The sequence below is a fragment of the Artemia sp. Qi Xiang Cuo genome, chromosome 5 (assembly GCF_049724085.1).
Source record: "Artemia sp. Qi Xiang Cuo chromosome 5, ASM4972408v1, whole genome shotgun sequence".
NCBI classification, from domain to species: domain Eukaryota; kingdom Metazoa; phylum Arthropoda; class Branchiopoda; order Anostraca; family Artemiidae; genus Artemia; species Artemia sp. Qi Xiang Cuo.
The window spans coordinates 17,408,002-17,434,294 of NC_142798.1; positions in this window are offsets into that span (position 1 = coordinate 17,408,002).

The following is a 26,293-nucleotide window of genomic DNA, read 5'->3' on the forward strand; positions in this document are numbered from 1 at the left end:
CTTTCTGAAGTTTCTACGACAACATTATCTATACAAAACCTTATATGCCCCCAGGGCATAACTTATAACCCTTGCCCTGAGGGCCGTGGGGAGTTATCATCCTCAAAGACCTAATTTCCAGAACTTAAAACTACATTTGATAAAATAGCTGTCTAAAATTTTTTTGGGATATGTTTGGGGAAAAGGTGGGCATGAGAGGGGGGTTAGTAGCCCTTAAGTCACTTTCGACTATTGAAAAGGGCACTAGCCCTTTGAATTTCCAATCAAATGAGTCTTTTTTGAAGTTTCTATGGCAACGCCTTCTATAAAAACCTTAGATGCCCCCAGGGTAGAACTTAAAACCCTTGCCTTGAGGGTTGTGAGGGAGTGGCCTCCTCAAAATATATTTTATATTTGGAAATCAACTACGCTGAACAAAATGTCTATCTCAAAATTTTGAGTGGATGTGGTTGGGGGAATGATGGGCGGGGGGGGTGTAAGTTGCCCTCCAATCACTTTCGACTATTAAAAAGGGCACTAGCCATTTGAATTTCAAATCGAGTGATCCTTTTTTGAAGTTTCTACGACAGCTCCTTCTATAAAAACCTTATATGCCCCCAGGGCATAACTTAAAATCCTTGCCCTGAGGGTTGTGGGGGAGTGTCCTCCTCAAAAACATATTTGCTATCTTGAAATTAACTACGCTTAACAAAATGGCTATCTCAAAATTTTCATTGGATGTGTTTGGGGGAATGATGGGCATGGGGGGGGGCTAGTTGCCCTCCAATCACTTTTGACTATTAAAAAGGGCACTAGCCCTTTGAATTTACAATCGAATGAGCCTTTTTGAGGTTCCTACAACAACGCCTTCTATAAAAACCTTAGAGACCCACGGGGAATAACTTAAAACCCTTGCCCTGATGGTTGTGGGGGTGTCCTCCTCAAAATATATTTTCTATCTGGAAATCAACTACGCTGAACAAAATGGGTATCTCAAAAATTTGATTGGATGTGTTTGGGGAAATTATGGGCGTGGGGAGGGGGGCTAGTTGCCCTCCAATTGCTTTCGACTTATTAAAAAGGGCACTAGCCCTTTGGATTTCCAATCGAATGAGCCTGTTTTGAAGTTTCTACGACAACGCCTTCTATAAAAACCTTATTTGCCCCCAGGGCATAACTTAAAACCCTTGCCCTGAGGGTTGTGGGGGAGTGTCCCCCGGAAAAACATATTTTCTATCCGGAAATCAACTACGCTGAACAAAAGCGTTATCTCAAAATTTTGATTTGATGTGTTTGGGGGAAGGCTAGGCGGGGGGGGGGAGTTGTCCTCCAATCACTTTCGACTATTAAAAAGGGCACTAGAACACTCGATTTTAAATCGAATGAGCCCCCTTTAAAATTTGTATGACGACCCCTTCCATATGAAGTGCCTCTGGGAAAAAAAATTATAATAACAAAACATTGGAGCTGTATGGCCTTTACTATATTAAATATAGGCAACGCTATAGTGTTGCCTCTGATAGTAACATTCCACTAGTAATAAAAATTATTTTTAGTAAGTGCCAATTTTGTTCTGGTCTTCAGAAGGGACGCGGGCGTCAATCCCACTCATCTTATATTCCACTTGTCTGAGTTTGATTCAGTTATTTAGTTCAATACTTTTGATTTAGTTCAATAGTTTTAGTTGTAATAGTAGAAATTGTAGTAGCATGTTTAATCACAATCGCAATCTCAGTATCCCAAGTTTAAAATCTTCTCTAAGAAAAATTCTAAGAGCATCATTATTTCAGCTCGGTGAATGGATAGATCTGGCATTAATGGATTCAGAATCTTATGTATTGCCAATTACACTAATTGTACATTATTATTACACTGCAAAAGTGCCAAGAAATGCAAAGGGCTGGATGGCATTGGTGATTCGTGTTGTCGACTCTAGCGCCAGTTTCCACTTTTTTAAGTTACACACATTCTTTGATCTAGTCCTTCCAACTTAACACACAAATATTGCAGTAAAACGACAAAACATTGTTTAAGGTCGAATCATAATTAGACCAATTTTTTAGTTCTCTTGGAGGAAAATACTTTGCTAAGTTGAAAAACAGAAATTATAACTTCAGCATTCTTGACTATGGTGGTGAAATTAACTGAAAATTGCTTAAGGACGTTCGATAAAAGAAATTTCACTTTGCGAGTCTCAACGTCGGCTAACAGTCTCAAAGACAAAGAGCCCCTTGCAATTTTTTTCAGCACCAAAGGGCGCTTCCGAAGCATTTTTGGTATAAATTAATTGAGGATATTAGATGTGTCAACTGTTGGAAAAGCTAACGAGAGGCTAGTTTAAAACAAAGGAAATTTATAATCTCTTACTAACTGTTAAGCAAAAGGCAGTCTAATCAATGCACGTACAGCAAAAATAATGTCAATCCTTTGTCCGCAAAGGTTTCAATCAAAGCAGTTAACACAATAGGGAACTTCCAACGTTGTCAATTTATTCAATGAGACCACTTTTGAGCTGATTTTCAATGTTTTCCAAGCAGGCATACTAAAATATTTTTAGGGACTGCCATTTCCTGGAATTTAAAAAGAAAATTCTGCTCCGTTCAATAATAATATAAAAAACTAAATGTAAGTTTGATTAAATCTGAATATCTCTATCTTAGGCATAAAACTGGAGGAGTTAAATGATTTTTCTAAGATTCAAATGTCAGGTTTTCGAAAAGTAGATGTCAGGTTTTACCTTTTTTGTGGCGTTTATTCGGATTTCTCCGAATACCTTTTTTGCAAGATGTCATTGTGTGCGTTTTTTAAAGGAGACTGTGTTCTATAGGCGGCACAAATGGCTGTTTGGGGTCACAAATTTAGCAAAGTATATTTGGCTGTTTGGTGGCACAAAATAGCAGCAGACTTCACTTTACTTTTGCCGGTTTTATTTTGCTTTTTTTATGGGGCTGAATGTATGGTGAAATCGAAAATCAAATTTATGGCGAATTACTCAAAATAGTGATTACCATTCCTAATTATCCTAAATCAGAGTCAATGGTGAATTTGTTTGTACGAAACCAGTTTTATTTCAAACTATGTTTTTAAACTTTTGGTTGCTATAGGCTGTAACATAAGAAAACAAACCAAATTTACACTTTCAAATGATGTAAGTTTGATTAAATCTGAATATCTCTATCTTAGGCACAAAACTGGAGGAGTTAAATGATTTTTCTAAGATTACCAGGAAAGTAGGTGTCAGGTTTTACTTTTTTTGTGGCGTTTATTCGGATCTCTTATCAAAGCTGTACTAGTTATGGTAAGCCCATCAATCAATCCTAAATAATTTGGACACACAAAATAAAAAATCATGAAGTGGACGAGATAGGTGATTCTGTGCGATATCGAACCACCTGAAAGTGCAGTGGCTATTCGCAATTTTTTGGTACAGGAAAAATAGCATTGGATACAAATTATGGTGATAAGCCTTAAGCAAGTTTAGATTATTCTCGAAAAAAATTCAAAGAACATAATAATTCTGGCTATATCTGGCTCGGTGAATGGCTACATCTGAGACTAATGAATCCAATGATGTAAGCATCTTGTCCACTTGGTCGAAGTTACATCTGTACGCCTGTCGCAACATTGCCTTATATCAGAGGGATAACTTAAGCTTAAAGAGGAAGACACGAGAATAAAATTAATTTCGCTATTCGTAACAGGAATTTTCGGAGGTTTTAAGTTCTGGGGGCGAGAATAGGTCTGGAAATTAATGTTAAGAAGATTAAGTTGCTTAAACTGAGAATAAGTGAAGGTAAAGAGGTGATGCTGGGTAACGAGAAGATCAATCAGGTGGATAGCTTCACTTATCTAGGTAGTATTATTAGTAAAGATGGTAGGCATAGTGAAGATGTTAAAATTAGAATAGCCAAGGCCCAGGGTGTTTTTACACAGTTGAAAAAAGTTTGGAAGAAAAGGAGGATAAGACTCCAAATCAAGATTAAAATAATTTAAGCTACAGTGATGACAGTGGTCAAATATTGTTCTGAAGCATGGGCGTTCCGAAAAAAAGGTGCTAGATTTGGTAGATGTTTTCCAGAGACATGGCCTACGTATTCTTTTGGGTACCTGATTGACTGACCGTATTTCAAACAGTAGGCTATGCGAAAAATGTGGCTCTATCTCGCTTTTTAGGGCTACAATAAGAGAAAGGTTGAGATGGCTAGGACAACTTGTACGAATGAAGGTTGACAGATCGCCAAAGGTTGTCCTTCTCGACCATCCATCTAAGGCCAAACGAAAAGCAGGTCGTCTCCAAATGGGATCGGAGATCAAAAGGAAGGATTTAAGGGAATTAGAACTTAGTTGGAGGGTATAAAGAGGGAGGCTTTGAATAGATTAAGATGGAGGAGGAGCGTACCTAGCTGTGTCGGCCTCAAGCGGCTTGGTGCTGCAGTAGTATTCAAAACAGGACAATCACAATCACAGTGGACAATAAGCGACTACATTTTATTGCACACTAAGCACATTAAGATACTAAGCTCTATAAAATTTGGCCTAATAGACGTTTAAATGAGGGTAATACAATGCGCAGCACAACTACCAAAAACGGAATCACCATTCTTCCCAAATTTGAACCTTGAAAGGTTGGGAAAATTTACGAAATATTATTATTCATCGACTTATATATATATATATATATATATATATATATATATATATATATATATATATATATATATATATATATATATATATATATATATATATATATATAAAAACTTTACAGAAGACCTATAAAAGAAATAAAAAGAGTCTGACACAATAAAAGATTTAGTATATTGATATAGTTAATAAAAGTTAATTAAGTTAATAAAAAAAAGAAAACAAGTACGCAGCATTCAAAACGCACCTAAATACTATCCGTCCAAAACTTAAGCAGCTGTAACCCAGCAGAAAAACTTCAACAATTTCATTTAAAACCTACTGCAAATACAGATTAGAAGTAATAGCCCACTGTAGCAGAGCCTTCAGAGCTGGAGAAGAAGCGCCAACTTCGGTATAAGAATACTTCTCCGATTCTTGATGCACACTAAGCCCCGTGGCATAATCTCCAGCCTTGACAAGATCAACCAGCTTTTGGAGATTACCGATTGCGAGTGGCGAAAGCTATAAAAAGAATAAAATTAATACAGGAAGAGAGCAGGCATGTAGGTTGGGATTGAAAAACATATAATGACCAAGATGGTCATACACAACGTTTGACAAATAAAGGAGACAAAAATAAATACAAAAATTTCCTGCCCATCCAACTATTTGAATGCTCTTTCATTAGCTTTGGCTTGGTTTTTGTTTTATATTTAGTTTTTTTTTCCTCCGTCTTATTCTTTTAGCGCTGAGGACAGCTTGGTAGATGTCTTTGCCGAAATATCGGTTTGTCTTTTCGTTTGTTTCTTTTCCATTGACAGAAAATCACCCTCCTTTTGATTTCTAAATTATTTTTGTATTTATTTTTTTTTTCTTCAAGTGTTTCCGTTTTTTTTGTCAAAGGCTGGGATTTATTCGGAGGGATATTTCAAGGGGTGGGTAATATCAAATTAAAAATAAAACTACGTCAATCAGACGAACAATATGAGTATATTAGCAATATCTTAGGAACAGTTTCGTGTGTAAAGTTGAAACTTACAGGCCTTTTTCGTGGGGGATGTGAGGCTAACCAAAAGAAAATATTTACATCCTACTGCTACTGCTTCTACTTATACTACTACTACACCTGCTACTAAAGCTAAAACTACTACTATTAATATTACTGCTACTGCAATAACTACCGGTGTTACTACCACTACTACTAAAGTTAAGGGTATTACGGCGAACATTTTTAGGCAATATTGAAACTGTATTGAACTAATCAAAACAACTATGCCCACCAAAGTATAAATATATATAAACAGTAGCAAAAAGTTTGTTTTAAAAGGGGACACATGAAAGCGCGCTGACTGGGAAGTTACCAATACGTCAGAGCAATATCCCATTGTAATGAACTAAAAAATTGTTAGTGCGCGTGCGCGAACGGTGGAGCCCCAAAGAGAGGTGTGCCATTGATGTATCCCAAAAAACTTTAATGGAGAGTTTAGGGCTTTTCGCTACAGTTTATATATATTTATGCTGTGATGTCCACACAGGTTGTTAGGAGGACGTATCAACAACGCTTCAGGAACGGCTGATGGTTCAAAGCTTTAATTGGAAACTTAATCAATTAGGTGGACGCTTTCAAGGAACATTTAGGTGAACCTTAAGCTAAACCAAAACGAACTATGAGCATGTAGATTGTCAATAGGGTAACAAACCAATATCTCTGGAGCGGCATAAATTATTAAATTAGACATTCCAGAGCAAGTTGTGGTGGATTTCGAACTAGCCAGAAGAAATGTGTAAACTTTTAATGCTTTTACGGTTATTCTAACAAATGAAGCTAGGGGTATTAAGGTGAAACTGCTACGGAACGTTTTAGGGGGATATTCAATTTAAAAAAAAACACTATATGCGTGCAGGTTTTCAAAAGGACATAAAAGCAATATAATAGGCAACGCTACTCTATAATAGCTAGCAATATCATTGAAAATTTTAGAGAAGCTAAACTGATTGGAAATTAAAAGTTCTAGTACCCTTTTTAAGAGTCAAAAGTGATTTCAAGGCAAGCAGTCCTCCTCCTTAGCCCATAATTTTTTGGTCTAAAAAATTATTTTCTTAAGATTTTGACAGAATATGTTTTGGGGAATGATAGGCTTGCGGGGAGGGGCTGGTTGCCCTCTATTTACTTTTGACTCTTAAAAAGTGCACTAGATTTTCTGACTTCCAATCAAATGAAACCCATCTGATCCAAAGCTTATACAACCATCCATTCCATAAAAACCTTATATTCCCGGGACATAATTTACAACTCTTTCCCATGGACTCTGGAGGGGTGTCTGGGGGGGGGGGGGGCTAATCGCAATCCATCACTTTCGACTCTTAAAATAGAACTAGAACTTTCAATCTCCAATTAAAAGAGCTTCCTCTAAGGTTATAATACAACTTTAAAAAAAAAAAAAAATAACGCCTCAGAGGCATTACTTACAACCCCAGGTTCTGAAGGGTTGTTTCAACCCCAAAGGTCTTGTTATATGATCTTGAAACTATTTTGAATAAAACATTTTATCAAATGCATTTGAGGAAAAGAGGACGTGAGAGGGGGGGGGGCGAGTTGGCCCCCGATCCATTTGACTTTTAAAAACGTCACTAGAACTTCTGATTCCCAATCCAATGAGTCCCCTCCAAGTTGAAACAACTACCCTTTCTATAAAAACCTTATATACCCCCATGGGCGCCCATAAGGGGGAGGGGGGAAGTCTGCCCCCCACCCTGGCTGAATGATGCTGCCTTAGTTTTATATTTTTGTTCTGAGATTTCTATTATATAGCATTAAAAGTGCCAATTAGACCAGGTTTGCCCCCCCCCGCCTGGATTTCAGCTTATGGGCGCGCATGGCTGTTCTCAAAGTAAGGTTCAACGAGAAAATGTAGGTTCAATCATAATTGGATTTTCATGATATAAACTGCAATACAAGGGCATAATTTCGTCAAACCCAGGGGGGCAAAGTAGGAGCCTATTTTAACAATTCAAGCGAAAATTAAAAAGAGAAACCTGAGCAATATAGTACCATTAAGGCAAAGGTATACCGAAGAAAACTGATCTGTTTATGTGGATGCTTGAATTATGTGGGCCTATCTTGACAAAACTAAAAAATTGTAAAGAAGAGAGAAATGAGGATAATAACAGCTATTGAAAAATCGAAGAGAACTATTCAATATTTAGGTCGAGGCCTACGTTTGACCGTGTTCAGTGCAGAAAAATAAAAAATACTGATAAAATTCCAAAGGATAATATAAAATCCAAACCTTAAAACAAGCACTGAAACTAAAATTAAAATTGCAAGAATGACAATCCGTTTATTTATGCTGACGTTGAATGGATCCCACAGTGATATGGCCCCTTAATGGCTTAATGGCTAAAGCCATTAAGGTCTTTCTTAATGGCTTAGTTTACCAGATAGTTCAGTGTGATCCTTGAGTCTATTATGTATATATATGATACAAGGGTGTAACCATTGTACAGTCTTAAACCAACTTTCTCAACATAGCCATATTCTGTCAATATATACTCAGATCGAAGGCTCGCCGAATGTCAAACTCAACTATATTAAAAATTAATTTTAAATATGTACCTCCATTAAGAGGTTTAATACTAAATGTAAAGAATGGGTACAACCGAAGCCAGATTAATATATGAACTGGTGAGGGAAGGCACTTTACATCTAGCTTCAATTTTTTAATTCTAAGAGTTTCAAATAGATTGCAATTCCAAATGAAACTTTAATCTGACTAAGTTATGATGGTTCTGTGGCGGGTTTACCATTTTTTAATCAGGCGTTATTACACCTAAGCAGACAATATGAGGTGCAATACCAAGTGTTAGGCGCTCCGCTGCTCAGCCACCATTCAGTAATTGTTGGGCAAAGAATCGGCAATCACAGGTAGATAGATTTTCCCTCAAATTTTGACACAAGTGAATTATAATTACACTAGATGGGGTAAGATACTTGAGCTCCATGATCATATACTGGTCAAAGGTCTTCACTAGATTTTCATTTTCCCTTGATTGGGTGGTGAGATTCAGTAAAATAATCTAGCAAGGTTTCATCATCTATCCCACTTGTATTCGGCCCCATATTTTTCCAAGGCCCGGCCAGAAGCTTCCAGCTTAAATTAAGGTATTAAAATTAAGCAATTCTTAATACCGTTTCAAGGTAAAGATTGCTACGATGCTTCCGTAGCTCATAAGCTACGGATGTCAGATGCTTCAAACTGGGACAGCGAGACTTTGTTGTATATGCAAAATATATAACACACACACATATATACATACATAAATATATATATATATATATATATATATATATATAATATATATATATATATATATATATATATATATATATATATATATATATATATATATATATATATATATATATATATATATATATATATATATATATATATATATATATATATATATATATATATATATTCCATATTAATATAAATATTATATATGTATATTAATATGATGATGATTAAACCTAGATTTTCTTATTTTTGACTTGGTTTTCTGAAGTTGTTGATTAATTTTTCAGTGCGAAAGGAACTTGTACCGTATATAGGTTTACTTCGTTTGATCACATTCTCCCCAGAGTTTTGTAAATCTTTGATACAAATTTTTTTTTGGATTTATGTCAATGAAAAGCGTAATTGAAGCCATTGTATAGTCAAAAAGGATTATTTTCTGAATTTTCCATACTTAGGGTTGAATTTTCTTCTTAAAACTCTCCCTCTGATACCTAAAAAAATCAAGCAATTATAATTCTGGTAATCTATTTTAAGTACACGATACTCCTATATCAATGCTCCACAAGTTATCCTACATAAACTGTGATAGTGGAAGACATAAAATGTTGAGTTGCCAATAATTCCTGTGGAATTATTTAGCAACAACTTCCGCTGTGTGTAAACAACTTTCATTACTTATAATTTACCGGAAGCCATCCCGATTGGAATGAAGAATAGGAAATACCTATAGAAAAATTTGGAAAGAAATAAATACAAAACAGCGAGCGTCAATTGTATAATATGACAAACAATATGTTCTACCTTTTAATTTGCATCAGAGATGCATACTATATACCCTTTTTGTGTGCTAGACCCTTTTATTTAACCTTTTAAGAATATTCTGAGCTATCTTGCCCACTCAAAAACACAGAAAAGAAGCCTGTTTACCCATTGCAAGCATGAATTGCTGTCACGGAGTTAAGGCGGAATTCAGGCTGGGCAAAAAAGCTTTTGTTTTATGGCAGAAAAATCCTCATTGCTCGATATAAAACTTCGAGCAATAGCTTTATCCTATGTGTACCCAACCCGATATTAATATTTGACCAAGATCAAATCACTTTTAGAGGCTCGAAATATAATAGGATTCTCATTCAACGAATCGAAGGCTAAAGACCTTCTTGTCACCGGTCACATAGAATAACCAACCAAGAAACACTACTGTTTATGTTGCCAATGCCAAGATTAAGCCTTGTGAGTCTCACTCATGCACCTGATCCTCCCTATTTCATTTCCACCGAAGGGCACTCGGTCATCGGTAATTCATAACTTTCGTTCCCATCTTCGGACATCATACGCATTGATTGTTCCCAACAAGAACCCTTCCCATTTTCAATATAGAATTATATGGAAGAATTATATATAGAATTATATGGACGAATTATATAGAACTATATTCCCAACAACTTTCGTTCCCATCTTCGGACATCAATCACACTGTATGTTCCGAACAAGAACCGTTTAAGCCATTCCCTGCTTGCCTAGCCTTGCAATGCTCTGCATCCAATAAACACAAGTAATAGCCCTGGATCTAAAAATCTTCCGCAACAACAGATCGAAAGGCTATACGAAGCACATTCTACAAGAATGCCAAGTTCCTTTTGAAAGTACCACACTAAAGACTCCATTACAGCTGCCGATACAAGAATTAAAAAATCAGAGCTGATGTGATTAAATCTGATCAATAGTACACAAGAGTAATTTTACAGTGTGCCGTGAAGCTGATATAATTGTCCCCTTAATTTGTTTGTTTTGTGTCCGATACAATTTTTTTCCGCTGATAATAAATCAATAATGATAATGATAATAATAACGCGTTCCTGGTTATTCCTTCACATCTTCTTGTTACAGTCACAACGCTTTCTAGTTGTATAATATCAAGCTGTTTGCCGTCAAAGGAATAGACCAGAGTCAAGCTCTTCATCGAGTTTAACTAGAATTTATTTAAATTAGTTTTAGAATACATTTTCAGCAATCGATGCCATTATTCAATAGCTTCAGGGCTTCGAGCATTGTTTCTCCAAAAACAAAGCAAATGCAATAAAAGCAAATTGTGGAAGATTATGTTCATTTAAAACCAACTTTCTCAAGGTAAGAAATCACCTTTGCAATTTCTTTGCAATTGTCCTTTATTTAGGTAAGAAAATGGACTATTTTAAGACTTTATTTATAGGTCTTTAAACGCGGTAACTCTGTCGATGTTCTACAGATGTGTTTTTACCTTCTCTCACAGATATTTCCAACCTGGTCTCTGTCAGAATTATTGTGATGATGAGACATATATGAAGGGCTTCATTTAGCTAATAATACAGATAAAAATATCAAAGTGTAGAAAAGAATAAGACAGTTCGTAAGAATATGGATATGTTGGAAGGGACTCAAGCCCATGGAACTTTATTTGGTTACCACAGCAACTCCCTACAACCTCGATCGTACTGATTACTTTTATCAGAAAACTTGCAAGGAGTATTTAGCAAAAATATTTTGTCTACGGTCAGTTTAAACGCTCGAAAACTCTTCCAGTTAAAGTCATTAAGAAACTTCTTTAAGAAGAGTTTCAATTGTTTCTTTTAGTAAAGATAAGCAGCAATATCATGTTTGCTGTGGCAAAATATTGCAAAAATAAGAAGAATATATGAAAAAGGTGGCCAATTTGGCTACTAGACAGGATAGACAAAATATAAGACACACCAAATGGCTAGACTAATGGCTGTCCTTGATTCATATTTATGTTCCCCAAGTTATTTTCAGTACTTTGAAATCAAATCATTCTGGTCTGCAACTCTGCCTATTCTGAGGCCAATTCATATCATAGCATTTTCCCGAAGAAGAACATGAAGGTATTTAGCCTAGGAGATACATGCATCAATAAAGTTAGGCTATCATTTGAACTAAACACTTAACCCAAGATGTTGAGCTAAACTTTTTATTTGTTCTCATATCCATGAAAATAAGATTATATGTTCCTTTTCACTACTTGATTACAATCTTATGTTTCTTGCTATCCAGTAGCATCGATGTCAACTTTCTCTTGTCTTTTAAAACCACTTTCTAAGACTTACAATAAAGCTAAAAACCTGATTCAGGAAACTAACCGCTCAGGAGTTATCCCTTTATCTCGTCTTTGATTACTGTATGTTCTTTTGGGTGCATGTTTGACTCTGATCAAAATAATAATCTTCTTTATAATACAAAAATTCATATTCAAGTGAGTTTTACTCCTTCTGTAAGGCCAGACATCAATCGTGGATATTCTTTCGTCTGCATATTTTACTTTTTCTCCACTTCATGGTGACCTCCCCCAGCCCCTAGGTGTTCCGCCATCTCCAACCTCTGATCAGAATAATTATCATCTTTATAATACAAAACTCATATTAAAATTGCTTCTACTCCTTCTGTAAGGCAAGACATCAATCCTGTATATTCTTTCGTGTGCACGTTTGACTTTTTCTCTGCTTCATGGTGACCTCCCCTGGCCCTTAGTTGTTCCGCCGTCTTTGACCTCTAATCAAAATAATTAGATTATATTCAAAATCATTCTACTCCTTCTGTAAGATCAGACATCAATCTTGTATATTCTTTTATGTGCATGTTTTACTTCTTCTTCACTTCATGGTGACCTCCCCCAGCCCCTAGATGTTCCGCCGTCTTTGAATTCTAATCAAAATAATTAGATTATATTCAAATCCTTCTACTCCTTCTGTAAGGTCAGACATCAATCTTGTATATTCTTTAATGTGCATGTTTTTCTTTTTCTTCACTTCATGGTGACCTCCCCCAGCCCCTAGATGTTCCGCAGTCTTTGACCTCTAATCAAAATAATTAGATTATATTCAAAATCATTCTACTCCTTCTGTAAGGTCAGACATCAATCTTGTATATTCTTTCATGTGCATGTTTTACTTTTTCTTCACTTCATGGTGACCTCCCCCAGCCCCTAGATGTTCTGCCGTCTTTGACCTCTAATCAAAATAATTGGATTATATTCAAATCCTTCTACTCCTTCCGTAAGGTCAGACATCAATCTTGCATATTATTTTATGTGCATGTTTTACTTTTACTTCACTTCATGGTGACCTCCCCCAGCCCCTAGGTGTTCCGCCATCTCCAACCTCTGATCAGAATAATTATCATCTTTATAATACAAAACTCACATTCAAATTGCTTCTACTCCTTCTGTAAGGCAAGACATCAATCTTGTATATTCTTTCATGTGCATGTTTTACTTTTTCTTCACTTCATGGTGACCTCCCCCAGCCCCTAGATGTTCCGCTGTCTTTGACTTCTAATCAAAATAATCATCATCTTCATAATATAAAAAAGTATATTCAAAATCCTTCAACTCCTTCTGTAAGGTCAGACATCAATCTTGTATATTCTTTCATGTGCATGTTTTTCTTTTTCTTCACTTCATGGTGACCTCCCCCAGCCCCTAGATGTTCCGCCGTCTTTGACCTCTAATCAAAATAATTAGATTATATTCAAATCCTTCTACTCCTTCTGTAAGGCCAGAAATCAATCTTGCATATTCTTTTATGTGCATGTTTTACTTTTTCTTCACTTCATGGTGACCTCCCCCAGCCCCTAGATGTTCCGCCGTCTTTGACCTCTAATCAAAATAATTAGATTATATTCAAATCCTTCTACTACTTCTGTAAGGTCAGACATCAATCGTGCATATTCTTTTATGTGCATGTTTTACTTTTACTTCACTTCATGGTGACCTCCCCCAGCCCCTAAGTGTTCCACCATCTCCGACCTCTGATCAGAATAATTATCATCTTTATAATACAAAACTCACATTCAAATTGCTTCTACTCTTTCTGTAAGGCAAGACATCAATCTTGTATATTCTTTCATGTGCATGTTTTTCTTTTTCTTCACTTCATGGTGACCTCCCCCAGCCCCTAGATGTTCCGCCGTCTTTGAATTCTAATCAAAATAATTAGATTATATTCAAATCCTTCTACTCCTTCTGTAAGGTCAGACATCAATCTTGTATATTCTTTCATGTGCATGTTTTTCTTTTTCTTCACTTCATGGTGACCTCCCCCAGCCCCTAGATGTTCCGCCGTCTTTGACCTCTAATCAAAATAATTAGATTATATTAAAATCCTTCTACTCCTTCTGTAAGGCCAGAAATCAATCTTGCATATTCTTTTATGTGCATGTTTTACTTTTTCTTCACTTCATGGTGACCTCCCCCAGCCCCTAGATGTTCCGCCGGCTTTGACCTCTAATCAAAATAATTAGATTATATTCAAATCCTTCTACTACTTCTGTAAGGTCAGATATCAATCGTGCATATTCTCTTATGTGCATGTTTTACTTTTACTTCACTTCATGGTGACCTCCCCCAGCCCCTAAGTGTTCCACCATCTCCGACCTCTGATCAGAATAATTATCATCTTTATAATACAAAACTCACATTCAAATTGCTTCTACTCCTTCTGTAAGGCAAGGCATCAATCTTGTATATACTTTCATGTGCATGTTTTACTTTTTCTTCACTTCATGGTGACCTCCCCCAGCCCCTAGATGTTCCGCTGTCTTTGATCTCTAATCAAAATAATCATCATCTTCATAATATAAAAAATTATATTCAAATCCTTCTACTCCTTCTGTAAGGTCAGACATCAATCTTGTATATTCTTTCATGTGCATGTTCTACTTTTTCTTCACTTCATGGTGACCTCCTCCAGCCCCTAGATGTTCCGCTGTCTTTGATCTCTAATCAAAATAATCATCATCTTCATAATATAAAAAATTATATTCAAATCCTTCTACTCCTTCTGTAAGGTCAGACATCAATCTTGTATATTCTTTCATGTGCATGTTTTACTTTTTCTTCACTTCATGGTGACCTCCCCCCGCCCCTAGATGTTCCGCCGTCTTTGACCTCTAATAAAAATAATTACATTATATTCAAAATCCTTCTACTCCTTCTGTAAGGTCAGACATCAATCTTGTATATTCTTTCAAGTGCATGTTTTACTAGTTCTTCACTTCATGGTGACCTCCCCCAGCCCCTAGATGTTCCGCCGTCTTTGACCTCTAATCAAAATTATTAGATTATACTCAAATCCTTCTACTCCTTCTGTAAGGTCATCCTGAATCCAAATAGGCCTATGACATCCATTTCTATTGCAAGTTTAGTCTTAAGCCCTTTACAGATGCTCAAAGGTGATACCTTTTTCTCTTACCTCTGTAATCAGAATTTCATTCTGAATCCAAATATGACTTTTGTTTCCATTGCAAATTGAATTTTAACCTAATCTTTCTAACCTTACCGAAATATATAGCCTGTATTAGCCTATATATCTCCCAAGCCTGATTCTTGATTGGGTAAATACTTTGCAGTTCATATAATTGACTTACAAATAAAGTGAACATACCAACCAATGCCTTTTCTTATGCTCTCTACAAATAAAATGATTGCTTCTATTGCAAAATCAAATTTACCTAGCCCCCTTAATGTGTAAATTTTAATTTACAATAGAAGCAATTATTATATTTGTAAAGGGCATAGAAAAGGCATCAAGTGGTATGTTTATGTTATTTGCAAGCCAACAATATGAACTGCAAAATATTTAACCTTGATTGTATTACCATCAATTCAATTTACAGGTAAACCAGTTTTGGCAAAATTTAGACTGATATATGTATATTAGCTGTATCTGAAATAAGAGGAAAAGGTATCATCTTTGAAGGTCTGTAAAGGGCTTAAAATTAAATTTGCAACAGAGATGAATGTCATAATTAGATTATAATAATTAGATAGAATAATTAGATTATATTCAAATCCTTCTACTCCTTCTGTAAGGCCAGAAATCAATCTTGCATATTCTTTTATGTGCATGTTTTACTTTTTCTTCACTTCATGGTGACCTCCCCCAGCCCCTAGATGTTCCGCCGTCTTTGACCTCTAATCAAAATAATTAGATTATATTCAAATCCTTCTACTCCTTCTGTAAGGCCAGAAATCAATCTTGCATATTCTTTTATGTGCATGTTTTACTTTTTCTTCACTTCATGGTGACCTCCCCCAGCCCCTAGATGTTCCGCCGTCTTTAAACTCTAATCAAAATAATTAGATTATATTTAAATCCTTCTACTACTTCTGTAAGGTCAGACATCAATCGTGCATATTCTTTTATGTGCATGTTTTACTTTTACTTCATTTCATGGTGACCTCCCCCAGCCCCTAAGTGTTCCACCATCTCCGACCTCTGATCAGAATAATTATCATCTTTATAATACAAAACTCACATTCAAATTGCTTCTACTCCTTCTGTAAGGAAAGACATCAATCTTGTATATTCTTTCATGTGCATGTTTTACTTTTTCTTCACTTCATGGTGACCTCCCCCAGCCCCTAGATGTTCCGCTGTCTTTGATCTCTAATCAAAATAATCATCATCTTCATAATATAAAAAATTATATTCAAATCCTTCTACTCCTTCTGTAAGGTCAGACATCAATCTTGTATATTCTTTCATGTGCATGTTTTACTTTTTCTTCGCTTCATGGTGACCTCCCCCAGCCCCTAGATGTTCCGCCGTCTTTGACCTCTAATCAAAATAATTACATTATATTCAAAATCCTTCTACTCCTTCTGTAAGGTCAGACATCAATCTTGTATATTCTTTCAAGTGCATGTTTTACTAGTTCTTCACTTCATGGTGACCTCCCCCAGCCCCTAGATGTTTCGCCGTCTTTGACCTCTAATCAAAATAATTAGATTATATTCAAATCCTTCTACTCCTTCTGTAAGGTCAGATATCAATCTTGCATATTCTTTTATGTGCATGTTTTACTTTTACTTCACTTCATGGTGACCTCCCCCAGCCCCAAGGTGTTCCGCCATCTCCGACCTCTGATCAGAATAATTATTATCTTTATAATACAAAACTCACATTCAAATTGCTTCTACTCCTTCTGTAAGGCAAGACATCAATCTTGTATATTCTTTCATGTGCATGTTTTAATTTTTCTTCACTTCATGGTGACCTCCCCCAGCCCCTAGATGTTCCGCTGTCTTTGACCTCTAATCAAAATAATTAGAAAATATTCAAATCCTTCTACTCCTTCTGTAAGGTCAGACATCAATCTTGCATATTCTTTTATGTGCATGGTTTACTTTTTCTTCACTTCATGGTGACCTCCCCCAGCCCCTAGATGTTCTGCCGTCTTTGACCTCTAATCAAAATAATTAGATTATATTCAAATCCTTCTACTCCTTCTGTAAGATCAGATATAAATCTTGCATATTCTTTTATGTGCATGTTTTACTTTTACTACACTTCATGGTGACCTCCCCCAGCCCCTAGGTGTTCCGCCATCTCCGACCTCTGATCAGAATAATTATCATCTTTATAATACAAAACTCACATTCAAATTGCTTCTACTCCTTCTGTAAGGCAAGACATCAATCTTGTATATTCTTTCATGTGCATGTTTTACTTTTTCTTCACTTCATGGTGACCTCCCCCAGCCCCTAGATGTTCCGCAGTCTTTGACCTCTAATCAAAATAATCATCATCTTCATAATATAAAAAATTATATTCAAATCCTTCTACTCCTTCTGTAAGGTCAGACATCAATCTTGTATATTCTTTCATGTGCATGTTCTACTTTTTCTTCACTTCATTGTGACCTCCCCCAGCCCCTAAGTGTTCCACCATCTCCGACCTCTGATCAGAATAATTATCATCTTTATAATACAAAACTCACATTCAAATTGCTTCTACTCCTTCTGTAAGGCAAGACATCAATCTTGTATATTCTTTAATGTGCATGTTTTACTTTTACTTCACTTCATGGTGACCTCCCCCAGCCCCTAAGTGTTCCACCATCTCCGACCTCTGATCAGAATAATTATCATCTTTATAATACAAAACTCACATTCAAATTGCTTCTACTCCTTCTGTAAGGCAAGACATCAATCTTGTATATTCTTTTATGTGCATGTTTTACTTTTACTTCACTTCATGGTGACCTCCCCCAGCCCCTAGATGTTCCGCTGTCTTTGACCTCTAATCAAAATAATCATCATCTTCATAATATAAAAAATTATATTCAAATCCTTCTACTCCTTCTGTAAGGTCAGACATCAATCTTGTATATTCTTTCATGTGCATGTTCTACTTTTACTTCACTTCATGGTGACCTCCCCCAGCCCCTAAGTGTTCCACCATCTCCGACCTCTGATCAGAATAATTATCATCTTTATAATACAAAACTCACATTCAAATTGCTTCTACTCCTTCTGTAAGGCAAGACATCAATCTTGTATATTCTTTTATGTGCATGTTTTACTTTTACTTCACTTCATGGTGACCTCCCCCAGCCCCTAAGTGTTCCACCATCTCCGACCTCTGATCAGAATAATTATCATCTTTATAATACAAAACTCACATTCAAATTGCTTCTACTCCTTCTGTAAGGCAAGACATCAATCTTGTATATTCTTTTATGTGCATGTTTTACTTTTTCTTCACTTCATGGTGACCTCCCCCAGCCCCTAGATGTTCCGCTGTCTTTGACCTCTAATCAAAATAATAATCATCTTCATAATATAAAAAATTATATTCAAATCCTTCTACTCCTTCTGTAAGGTCAGACATCAATCTTGTATATTCTTTCATGTGCATGTTCTACTTTTTCTTCACTTCATTGTGACCTCCCCCAGCCCCTAAGTGTTCCACCATCTCCGACCTCTGATCAGAATAATTATCATCTTTATAATACAAAACTCACATTCAAATTGCTTCTACTCCTTCTGTAAGGCAAGACATCAATCTTGTATATTCTTTTATGTGCATGTTTTACTTTTACTTCACTTCATGGTGACCTCCCCCAGCCCCTAAGTGTTCCACCATCTCCGACCTCTGATCATAATAATTATCATCTTTATAATACAAAACTCACAATCAAATTGCTTCTACTCCTTCTGTAAGGCAAGACATCAATCTTGTATATTCTTTCATGTGCATGTTTTACTTTTTCTTCACTTCATGGTGACCTCCCCCAGCCCCTAGATGTTCCGCTGTCTTTGACCTCTAATCAAAATAATCATCATCTTCATAATATAAAAAATTATATTCAAAATCCTTCTACTCCTTCTGTAAGGTCAGACAGCAGTCCTATCATGTAGAGTCATATTATGTGGAACAGGATGCCTGAGTCAGTTCTTTTAGCTAGTTCAAAAAATTGGTAAAAATTCCTAGGCTTCTTAGAAGTTATTTCTTTCTTTTCTTTTCTCTCTTTTTTGCGCAGGATTCATTGGGGTCCATTTAATCAATTTAATTTATTTATCTAATCGATCTAATTTCAATTCTTGTATTCTGTGATTTTTTTCTCTCTGTAATTAAGTGACTTTTTTCTCTAAATGAATGACTCCTATGTCTTACCCGAACTTTACAAGCCAAGGAGACTTTGTAGGGTTAGTATGGTGCATTATTGTGTATCTTTTTCATTAAGAACAAATATTATCTTCAGCTTTTTATTGTTAAGCCATTACTAAAGAAATTAGAAAACTGAATAGAACCGACTGATACGATACCGACAAACACGCTTGTTGGTGTCCGGAATGACCTTTTTGAATCTGTAAGAGTGGCTGCTAGTCCCGAATCATTCAAAAGAATGTCTCAATCACATCTTTTAACAAGGGCAAAAGTGGTTAAAAATCTGTTTTTCGGTACTTGTCAAGAATCCGGTAGTCACGCGAGAAGTGTAGTTTCGCTAATGCTAATGTAATAAAACAAAATAGGATAAAAATATAATAGTTCAGAAAAAAATTTGGGCTGTATATTTGCACATTAGGGGAGGGGGTTCGGGGTAAAGCATAGCATATATTACATAAGAATCACATATCAGCTTCTTCTGTTCCCAGTTTCTTATAATTTTTTATTCCAACAAGAAATACTGAAGTCTAAAATTTAATATAAGCGAGCATTCTAACGAAAATCTAACTCAATAAATGAAAAATGATGGACATTAGTAAATATTTTATTAATCAAATGGTTAGCTGACAAAAGCCCTTGGCAAACTTGTATTGTCAAAATGATGATAAAACAACCCGCACATGTATATTATGAGTAAAATATGAAAACAGTAAATGTTAAAACAACACAACACAATTGAAACACTCCCTTTTCTACATATATCATACAAACATCCTGATTTATTCGTTAGACGTGTAAAATTAGAAATCTTGTCGATTTGATTTGAATATGCAAGCTCCATAATTATAGCTAGAATACTGTATGTCTAATACTGCTACAGTTGGACTAGTTACAGGATTATATGGGTTATCCTTGCACTCTAAATTAAGCATTTTTAGGGCGTACAAAAAAGGAAGCAATTAGGGGTGCCAATTGACAGAAAGGTAGAGGCGGGGAATGCATTTTTTTTATTCTAGGGGTAAAATTTTATTGTTTTTCAATTTTCCTCAATAAAAATACCAAAAAAGGGTATTTTTCAATGAGAATACCAAAAGAAGATATTTTTCAAAATACAGAGGGGGTAGGGGTGCGGACAAAAAATCTCAGGGGCAAATGAGCCCCCCCCCCCGAAAAAAGGGGTAGAAGTAGAAATAAGCAAAACCAATGAAGCCAACTCTTTCTTTAACTAGTTCTGTGTTTCCACTTTTTGTTTTTTCTAAGTCATTTACCTTAGAAACAGGTTTCATTGGCAATTCGCCAACTATTTTAATCCTATTGATAGATGGTTTTGTCATATCTTCCTTTAAGTTTCAAAATCTTTGGGCTTAGCCAAAATATATTCCGATTAACATACAATCTCAATTTATTCTTACTTGTGTCACACGCTTGAGCCCGATCCTAAAAAAAGAATTTTCTTTTAACGAGTAGAATCTATTTACGTTTCGTTTTTTGCCGATAGTGAGAACAAGGGACTTTCAAATCCGGATTTAGTCGCCTGAAAAGCCACCTTTTTCATTTTCTGACCCACTTCTTTGTAAAAACCCACAAGACCCCTCTCACTAGAAATCTCCCCCCCCCCCAAAAAAAGCAAACATATAGAGCATTAAAACAAACCGAAAAAATCATAGCTTTCTTTAGACAAACCAATCTTCAGTTTTCAAATTCAGATTACTGCCTGGCCAGATTTACAGCTTTGACGCTTCTAGGCCCAAGTGTTTCTGCCGCTCCGTTTTTGCGAGACTTTTGGAAAAATCCCCGAAAATTCTGGGATAGTGGAAGCACTGAACAGAACGCCACCTGATGAGCCAAAAAAGATGAAAGAGAGAGGTGATATCAAACTCTCAACTGCCATTCTTGGAAGACACCTGTCAGTTTTATAAGTGGCCACGGAATTTCTGTGTTGTTTTAAAATCACTTTTCTGTGAATAGGTAGCGCGGCCGCGGAGTGCACCTGGCACTTGGACGAAAAATCACATTGGTCCAGTATTTACTAAGAAAACAAATCACTCAGTGATAACTTATTGCGCCCCTGGCATTGTGCTCCCTTATTCCCGGGCGTATGGTTTATTAGTAAATCCAGGCCTGATTTCTGCTCAGAAATTTGCAGAAATTTTGAAAACTTGAAGAAAAAAAAACAATCGATTTCAAAATTCCCATTACATCTGAAGTTCGTCCTTGCAAATTAAATTAACGAAAATAGTATTTCAATCCTATTAATTGCAAGTATATTTATATATTTTTTATTAAATCATCAACATTTAAGTTCCAGGGTTGGGGGAGGGGGTACCTGTTTTATGTTATCAAAGGATGAAAGTAAGGGACTTTGATAGAAGGCACTTTAAACTGAATATTTAAAGAAATTATAAGCACTAATGAGAGTACATCGCTACAGATGAATTGGAATTGTAATAGTGAGTTCGAGCTTTCCAAGATTTCGTATTAGACAAGCTCGCTTACTTATTTTTAGGGCTTCACGGGATGTAGATGACGTTAAAGGTTAGAAGGATTGGTACTTGAAATTATCTAGATTAGTTCTTGGTTAAGTTACACCTCCTAACCCCAAAAAAATGTAAGATAAGTGATGTCGCATGTAAACAACTTCATATTTTAAAAATGCAAATAAAATAGGGATATTAAAGGCAAAGAAGAAAAATGGCACGGTGAAAAGTGGCACACTTTGAGGGATTTGCGAATAAGCTAAGTTTGCATTGAAATACATGTCATAATTGTCATTATTCGCCTAGTTGCCCATAACCGTTTCGGCCAATAGGTGGCCAGACAATGGCCATGACTCCTTCAGGATAATAACACAAATCATTCAGAATGAGTGAAAGCAAAGTTGTTGTGCTAAGCAGCAAGCTTTCGGATATCATTAAAAATAAACTTTCTCCATTCCAATCTTTTGAAAGCATATATTTTTCATAGATATTTTTTTTTTTATATAATGCTTTACACCGTTTTTTATATTTTTTGTTATTAGTGGTTAAAAGAATATAATGTGTTAAAATATTTGGTGAAAAAAAAGACTGTTTTTCTGCTTTAGTAAATAAGATAAACAAGCACTTGAACAAGGCCTTGATCTTACTCACCTATCCAATGATCGTATTGGTTATTTGGTTTTGGTTTTTGGTTAAAAACAAATGACCTATAACAAAACAGTATAATCAAACAATCAACCAAAAAGAGAAGTCCATGTACATGGAACTGTCATTAGAAAACAAAGCGATCATAAAATTAAAAGCAAAACATCAAATCTAATGAAATATATATGTATAAGTATTTGTTGTTACCTTTTACACATTAAATTGGTTTAAGTTAAGATTAGCCGAATAAGTCTGATAAGGAATACTCTAACGCACTTTAAAATGCGTGTACAAAATAGAAACAAAGAAAAGGTGATGGTACCTATTATTGCTATGAATACAATGAAAACACAGATAAATAAGAATAGAATTAATGGAATTGAAGCAAATGAGAATAGAATTGAAAAAGTATAGACTGCTTTGTTATTTTGCTGAGTAGCGCAGGACGACGCAAGTTTTCTTTTTTCTAGGAAAATAGCTTGGGTTTTTTCACTTATCATTTTCTTAGAACTTCTGGTGTACGTTCGATGGTCAGTATGGCACAAGCAGATCACTAGCACACATATCAATAATGTCTTCGAATGGCACTATACAGGCTCAAATAAAGCTTATTTTCATGTTTTGATAGCTTATTTACTGGTTACTGACTTCAAAAATAGCAATAAAACGCTAATTTTCCAACAATCAAACAAGAACGACAACATAATACGTTACAAATACACTAGAACAGAAACCCATTTTAGACAGAAATATGTACAACTAAGTGAAACCAAACAATAAATTTCTAGAGTTTGTGAAAATAGATCTTGAACAAACCTGGGTGATGAGTTACATAAAAATGTTTTTGGCAACATGACCAAAATGTTCAGACTAGCCCCGCTAAAGAGGTGTTTTGTATATTTTTAGAATGTGTCCACATTTTATAGATGGAGGACAGTAAATGACCAATAATTGTGATAAAAAGAATTTGAAGAAAATCAGAGCTTTATGGGAGGGAATAATGAGTGAAGCTCTGAAAAACTTAAAATGTTTCAATGAGTTGAATAACAAGGAGGAGGGCATACAGCTGCATTGGATTCAGGCAGCTCAGTACATCAATGAGTTGTTAGCAGTAGTAGTAGCCTTTAGTGAATTTTAGTAACGTTCCGCACGTTCTAAAGAAATTTACCAGAAAATGGTGAATGATACCACAAAATATGTTTTGAGATACTGCCAAGAAGGAAGCTCCCTAGCCCATAACAAAAAACATAAGAAAAACACACAACGCCATCTATTACTACTACTAAAAATCATAAAGACCGAAACATAAAAACATTAGTTATGTATGTGTTTTTTTAACGCTTGGTTGATATTTTGAACATTATCACAAAGAAATAATTCGCTTAGTTTTCTTAAGATTTATTGCAATATTGGATTGTGTATTCTAATATTATCAGAAGGCATGTGGAGTTGAAAAAGTATAGATGGGCCTCAAGTCAACGATGTTAAGTTTTTGGCCATATATGTCATAATCGAGTGATACGAACGCATATGACCTATTGGTCGAACGCGTCAAACCCCAAACAACAACAGCATATATGTCATGGTAATTCCAGAATAAGTCTGCTTGCTCCAGGACTCGTATACAAATACAAATAAAGGTGATCATGCGCACCATGATTTCACATACGCTGTCACATATATTTCAGAAAAAAAAATTACCTAAATATTGGTTATTAATTAATTAAAAGCTTGTTAATCATAAAGGTACTTATGTACTATATGTAAAACACGCGTCATATTATATAGGGAAGATGCTTAAGAAACTAGTCAAACGGGTTGCTTTCAATAGACAATTGGATTGGAAACCGTGGTTTGTCATTGCGTTTACAATACTTAAACCATTGTTTTTTGAGGTTTAAGGGGAAAAAGGTACCTAGGTTGGGTTAGGTTAGGTTACGTATTTAATAGATATTATGTTTTACCCCCCATCCCCCTAATGTGCAAATATATCGCCGAAATTTGTTTCTAAACTATTATATTTTCATCCAATTTTGTTTCATTTCATTAGCATTAACCAAACTTCACTTTTCGCGTGAGTTATAGATAGTACATAAGTACCATCATAAATATTAAAACACTACACCGAAATTAAACATATCTTAGGCTACACAGATAGGCTACCGCATCGAATTACGCAAATACATTGACACGTAAGCGTGAAATTCAGCTCTTATACACTAATATTTCAATCTCAAATAAATAGAAATTCTAACAACATTTGAAAAGATAAGCTAAAAATACACTAATAATGAATTAATAGATAATTAATGATAAATAGTAAAATAATGTTTTGTAATTAAGAAATTAAAAAGTTATTAGAAGCTAAAAATAAAACAAATGTTAATTTAAGCTCAAGTATTATAAAAAAGAAATAAAAAAAGCAAAACCACTTCCTTTGACCACTCAAGCAACTTATATACCAAAAAAAGAAATTAATACACAAGAAAAACACAAAAATACACGAAGAAGAAATGAGAAAAAGGACAAAGGACAAAAATAAAAAAAATACAAACTGAAAATATCAAGAATATTATGCAACGTCTGTGTGGCATTATAAAGATCTGTTGAACATTAGTATTTTCTGTCAGAACTCTAGAGAGCATCAAATGATTGAGAACAGAGAATGCTTCTCTGAAATAAAAGTCTGCACTCAATACATAAATTATAAGGCTTATAAAATTAAAAAAAAGAAGAAAAAGTCACAGAACAGAAAGTCATAGAATTGTCTGGGGCCTAAAAGCTTGGTTGAGAGCTCATAGGTTAACTCCATAAACGCATCGAACACACATTCATCCCACTTTTAAAATTGCTAAAATGGCACCAGGTTAAAGACTATAAAAAAGGTTTTGACCGGATGGTTTTATGATAAAGAAGAAGAAAGAACGAGAAAGAGAGAGAAAGAGAGAGAGTGAGAGAAAGAAATATAAAGAGAGCAAGAGACAGAGAGAAAAAGTGTGAGACAGAGAGAGATGGGAGAGGAGGAGAGTGCGAAGAAGAGAGGGAATATCAAAGACTCGAAACTATTTGTTACATCTTGCGCGTGTTATTTAGTCTACTCGTCTTGCTTCATAATTAAGGATTATTTTATAGTAAAGCTAGAATTTTTCTAAATATGTTCTATCAAAAGCTAGAAATGTTTATTCTAAAGATAAAAATAATCGACGTTAATTTATAATTTTAGAGATATAGAAAACAGATATTGCGGCAAATTGTCGGTACTGGGCATGCGGGAATAGCACTAAGTTCCAAAAGTATCTTAAAGTCCTTAAAAGCAAGTGAAAGTTATTAGTCCTTTAAATGGATTTTATGTCTCTAAAATATCGTTTCTTTCTTTTGTGCAAGAACTGAATTCCATTATTACCAAAATTACACATATATTTTTTTCTTATTTAAATAATTGAAGTAAACTAATTTTATTAAATTAAGTTTTTAAAATTGATAAATTAAATAATTATCAAATAATTGTATAATTTTTTAGTGAGTTATGACGCTGCAATAAAGGAAAAGGTTGATTAAATTTTCAATTTTTCGAAAATAGAGAAACGCAAAATAAACACTATTTTGCGGTTTGGACAGCAATCAAATGAATGTATAAACTAGAATTGTAATAATAGGAGAAAAAAGTTATGCAATTCGCGAGAAAAGATACTATGACAGATAACCCTTTTGAAAAAGGGGGTTGTGATGAAAGCCTCGAGCTCCCCTCGCTATCTAATATCCCATTTGTATGCATAATCGCAAGTTTGAATGAAAGTATTTTCAAAAAACTACCTTTCTCTAA